At 40.2% G+C, this 5,429-nt stretch overlaps 1 long non-coding RNA gene across 1 annotated transcript; it reads right to left on the reverse strand.

Annotated features, from left to right (window-relative positions):
- Positions 1–212: 212 nt before the first annotated feature.
- Positions 213–4,911, reverse strand: LOC122681173. The gene is made up of 3 exons (XR_006336890.1): positions 4,777–4,911; positions 2,636–2,729; positions 213–358 (listed from the first exon to the last, which is right to left on the reverse strand). It is a non-coding gene; the product is annotated as an uncharacterized LOC122681173 (long non-coding RNA).
- Between the last annotated feature and the right edge of the window lie 518 nt (positions 4,912–5,429).

A 5,429-nucleotide genomic window follows, 5' to 3' on the forward strand; every position in this document is an offset into this window, starting at 1 on the left:
TTATCTCAATCTTTAATGACAGGTCAGACCCATATATTTTGGATTTTATCTTTTTTTTAGTTACTGATCATATTCTACATTGGAAAAAAACCTCCCAATCTAAATCAATATTTGTGTTCTAGTCTTTCTAAAAGAAGTAACAAAATAATTCATATATATATATATATACACACACACACACACACATGATGGTCTTGGTATGTTAATAGGATAATTAGTGATATCAAGGATTAAAATCCTTGCGGTGATAGTACAATGGAGGTGTTCAGCATTCTGAAGTTATCTTTGCTCATTTTCCTCTGTTCCTTTGCCAGTAAGTTCCATCAACTAAACAATGTCCCGAGGCCAAATTCAACACCTGGAGAGGAAAAGTACAGAAGTTTCATATTGTCAGTATCTCCAGGAAACTCCATCCAGAGGTTCTAAAGCTAATAATTCATCCCTCACTGATCCTCCCACCCCAAATGTTCACACACGGACACTCCCTGAATTAATAAGGAAAGACAATAGTATCATTCAGAGGTTTAGCAACAGCATAAGAGAGACTTTTGTGGGTAAACAAACAAAAAGTTTATTACACAAACAATGTTGACTGGAATTTTTTTTTTTTTAAAGAAAATAATTCTGGGCTTCCTTGGTGGCTAGAGGTAAAGAATCCACCTGCCAATGCAGGAGACGTGGGTTCGATCCCTGGTCCAGGAAGATCCCACGTGCTGTGGAGCAACAAAGCCCATGCGCCACAGTGATTGAGCCTGTGCTGCAGAGTCTGGGAGCCGCAACGACTAAGCCCAAGCACCCGGAGCCTGTGGTCCGAGACGAGAGAAGCCCTTACACACAGCTAAGGACAGTCCCACTTGCCGTAGCTAGAGAAAGCCTGTGCACAGCAGTGAAGACCCAGCACAGCCAAAATAAAATAAGCAATTAAGTTTAAACAACTAATAAAAAGAAAGAGATTCCAGAACCCCACCATTATAATAAATTTCTGCCTATATGCAATAAAAAAATGCCCATTTTTTTTTCATTGAAGAAATGTGAGTTTTATTTCCACGTGCAGAATAAACTTATCATAAGCATGTTCTAATGGTGGCCAAATATGTGACCGCAGTTGGGACAGAGGAAGGCTTAGCAGTCGAGAGGCAGGAATTTGGATTCAGACTACCTGGGTTCATATATATGGCTCCATGGTTTATATACTTTGTGACCTTGGGCAAATTATTTAATGTCTCTGTTCCTTGGTTTCTCACAGGTAAGAAAAAAGTCCTTCAGTTAGAGATGTGCCTAAGCCAAAACAATTCATTGCAGATACAAAGACCCTATATCTAGTATCTTAATGCAAGAAATTAGGATAAGTTGATCAGCAAATTCAATGGGGAGGAGTGAGAAGTTGAAGGAGATGCAACTTTAGATTAATTGTTTCAACAGATCTTTTCAGATGATTGTGATGAAGTGAAAAGTGCAATATAGAAAGTATGGGATCTGGTAGCACAGGGTTTGATCTCTGGGTTGGGTAGATGCCCTGGAGGAGGGCATGGCAACCCACTCCAGTATTCTTTCCTGGAGAATCCCCATGGACACAGGAGCCTGGTGGGCTACAGTCCATGGGGTTACAAAGAGTCAGACACGACTGAGTGGCTAAGCATAGCACAGCATAGCACAGTACAGTTTTGAGTCTCTACTGGTTCAAAGTAGGTAAAAGGATAGTTGAAATTAACCTACCTGATGATACAGGATAGAAAAAAAGTACTAAATGAGTTAATTTTCTATCAGTTAAAGAAAAGGGAATTGTTGAATGTATCTCATGAAATAATATAATGCAATTAAATAGTACCTAACTAAATGCTCTGTGAATGTTGGCTATTATTATATTTGTCAAATTTATGTTGTTGTTTAGTTGCTAAGTTGTGTCAGACTCTTTTGTGATCCCATGGACTGTACCCTGCCAGGCTCTTCTGTTCATAGGGTTTCCCACGCAAGAATACTAGAGTGTGTTGCCATTTCCTTCTCTAGGGGATCTTCCCTACCCAGGGATCAAACCGACATCTCCTGCATTGCAGGTGCATTCTTTGCCACCGAGTCACCTGGGAAGCCCATACTTATATTCATATGTTTATATAAATATATTTATATCTGTATGTTTATAAAAATATTTTTATTTATATTTTTAATTGTATGTAATAATATGTATTTATTTTATATATTTGCTTTATGTATATATTAATATCATATTTATATTAAAATATGCTAGAAAACATTTATCAATGACATTATTTAGGGAACTAATATCAAAGCCTGTGCAGATGAAAAGATGATAACTTGAGGATTATCATCAAATATAGCTATCTCCTCCTTAACTCTTCCTTGTGCCTGGAGAAAGTGCCAGAGGACAGTGTTGTTTTAACCATTGAGAGTAAAGAAGATGCCAGAGATGTTCTGTAGAACATAGCTGGGATTCCTGATAGATACAGAGGGAATTACGCCACCTACTGAAGTTCTTCAAAATTTATCTCTTCATCATGAGAACTTAATGATCATAATAAACTTAATAAGATGTAACACTTCATAATCATTAATTAGTTAATCTGCAGAACATCTTTGTGAAGTAGAAAAGGGTCATTACCCTATTAGGATTACTCACAGGATTGACCAAGAATGCAGTGGAGACTCAAGTCATGAATCCCCAACATCAACTCTTCCACTTCCTTGAGTGACTCAGGAGAAATTTTGCCTGGCTGTAAAGATTGGAATACAGTGTTTTTGAGGAAGTCCTCAAGCACCTTATTACATCTATACTCTCTGCTTCAATCAGCCTTAGGGCCACTGATCTAAGTTCACAGCTGGTCAATTCTTACCAAGAGAAACAGAACACCCTAGAGGGAAGACTTTCCCTTATGTTGCTTGCATGGATGATCCTACACATTATGGGCGTCTTCAGCGGGTTTTGCCTATGCTCTCCTAACTTTATGGAGGAAATAGACATCCGACTTCTCTCTTTTGAAGGTAAAAGGAATTGGATCACTCTCCAAATTGCTTGATATTTTGCCCAAATTCATGATCAAAAGACAAGTTTACTCCAGATTGCTTTATGTTGTGTTTTAAATACATTCTCCTCTAATAAGTCTCATTTAGAGGTCTTAAAATACTCATCCAGACACAAAATCCTTCTGTCTTTATTTTTGTCCTTATGCGTGCCTACCTGCATGCTCAGTTTTTTCAGTCATGTCCAACTCTTTGCAACCCTTTGGACCGCAGCCTGACAGGCTCCTCTGTGCATGGGATTCTCCAGGCAAGAATACTAGTGTGGGTTGCCATGTCCTTCTCCAGGGGATCTTCCTGACCCAGAGATGGAAACCTGCATCTCCTGAATCTCCTGTGTTGGCAGGAGGATTCTTACCAACTAGCACCACTTGGGAAGCCCTTATGTCTTTATATGTTGTAGTAAGCATAAGGGGAAAAACTTGATCCACAGCCTTAGTGCATGGAGGTTGATCTCAATTTTCTTTATAACAGCTGACCAGACACAAACTCTGTTTTCTCTGAATTGCTTTTAAGTCCAACCTGTAAAGTAGTTTTTCAACATGTACCAAAATCAAAGCAGAGACATTTAGGCACAGAGTGTATTCAGTAAAGTTTAAAATACCCACTTTTTTCTTTATTTAGCCTTTTGTCAAATATTTATCTACTTGATAAACATATATTTAAAGACTTCATACCAGGATATGTACCCAGTATGAAAAAAATCATATAACGCCTTCAGTTTATAAACAGTTTCATGTGGGTAATCCATTGGCTTTCCAGGTGAGCTCAGTGGTAAAGAATCTACCTACCAATGCAGGAGATGCAGGTGATGTGGGTTTGATCACTGGGTCAGGAAGATCCCTGGAGGAGGAAATGGCAACCCACTCCAGTATTCTTGCCTGGAACAGTCCATGGACAGGGGATCCTGGCGTGCTTTAGTCCATGGGGCTGCAAAGAGTTGGACACAACTGAGCGACTGAGCACACACAACATGATCCATACTTTGAGATGGATAGAGCAGACTATCGGTTAAGAAAGGTGATTTAAGGCTCATTGTAGTCTAAATTCACATCTCCACATTGCTACATATAAGATCCATGCAACTGGAGAAATGTATTTTGTTTTCCTGTGCTTGAGTCATCTGTTAAATGGAAAATATAATCTCTCTGTCATGTTGTTATAAAGAGGATCAAATAAAATAATAGCTGTAAAGCAGTCAGGGCTTCCCTGATAGCTCAGTGGTAAAGAAGCTGCCTGCCAGTGCAAGAGACTTGGGTTCGAACCCTGGGTCAGGAAGATCCCCTGGAGAAGGAAATGGCAACCCGCTCCAGTATTCCTACCTGGGAAATCCCACGGACAGAGGAGCCTGGCGGGCTACAATCCATGGGGTCATAAAGAGTCGGACACGACTTAGCGACCAAACAACAACAAAAGCAGTTAATGTATTATTAACATTTGAAACACTGGATTAATAAAGGCTAACTAGTTTTATTTTAAAAATTTAAGGATTCCATTTAGACTGAAATTTACTTAGAAACAAATCTTTTAACCTGACTTGGTACATCTTTGAGCCAGGAACTTCAAGCTCCCTTTATATCTGTGATGCATTGAACAAAATTGCCTGAAAGTGTCTGTGGGTGTTTGCTCTGAGTTAACTAGATAGTTAACTAAGACCAGGAGATGGCCCCACTCCTCATGTCAGAGACTGCTCCCAAACTCAGCTTCCTGTGAAACCTGAGGTATCTCCCAAAGTACGCATACCCGAAATCCCGTTTGTCATCTGGATTTCAGGTGCCGGGCAGCTGGCAATACCAAAGGAGTCGCGTAAACAGCTGGTACCGCATTTCAAGTCGCCCATGTAATGTCCCACTGGCGAGGCTGCCTCCTCACTGTTGCCCTGGGAAAGGCTTCAGTGACAGGAGGCAATAGCCCTCTAGTGGAGCGCAGACCCACGTGCTAGGAGCAGAAGCGCTCGGGACCAGGTGTTCCTCTCCGTGGGATGAGTTGACTCACACCTTCTCTTCTCTTGCAGATCCAGTCTCACAGGTTTTCTTTGCCCAGTAAAGCCCACGATGTAGAAATCATCTTGAACCCAGCGCCCCACAGGTGGTGGCCCAGAAGAAACTCACTGGACATAATACCTCCATGCTTCGTTTCTTAAAGGATTTCTTTTCAGCTTGCTAAGATTCCCAGTGGGAATGCTAACACAATTGGCAGCAATCCTGGGTCCTCTGCATTCTGGAATTTACTGTTAGAACATTTCCTTCCGTCCTTCCTGGTATTAAAAAAAGAAAAAAAGCAAACCGGTTACTATTTTCATCCAATCAACTCTTCAGTGAAATAAAAAGGATTTTTCTTCACAAAAAGTTTATGGATTCATAGATGGCAGACATTCTTGATTAAAAGAATGCAAA

Source organism: Cervus elaphus, chromosome 23, assembly GCF_910594005.1.
Source record: "Cervus elaphus chromosome 23, mCerEla1.1, whole genome shotgun sequence".
Taxonomy (NCBI): Eukaryota; Metazoa; Chordata; class Mammalia; order Artiodactyla; family Cervidae; genus Cervus; species Cervus elaphus.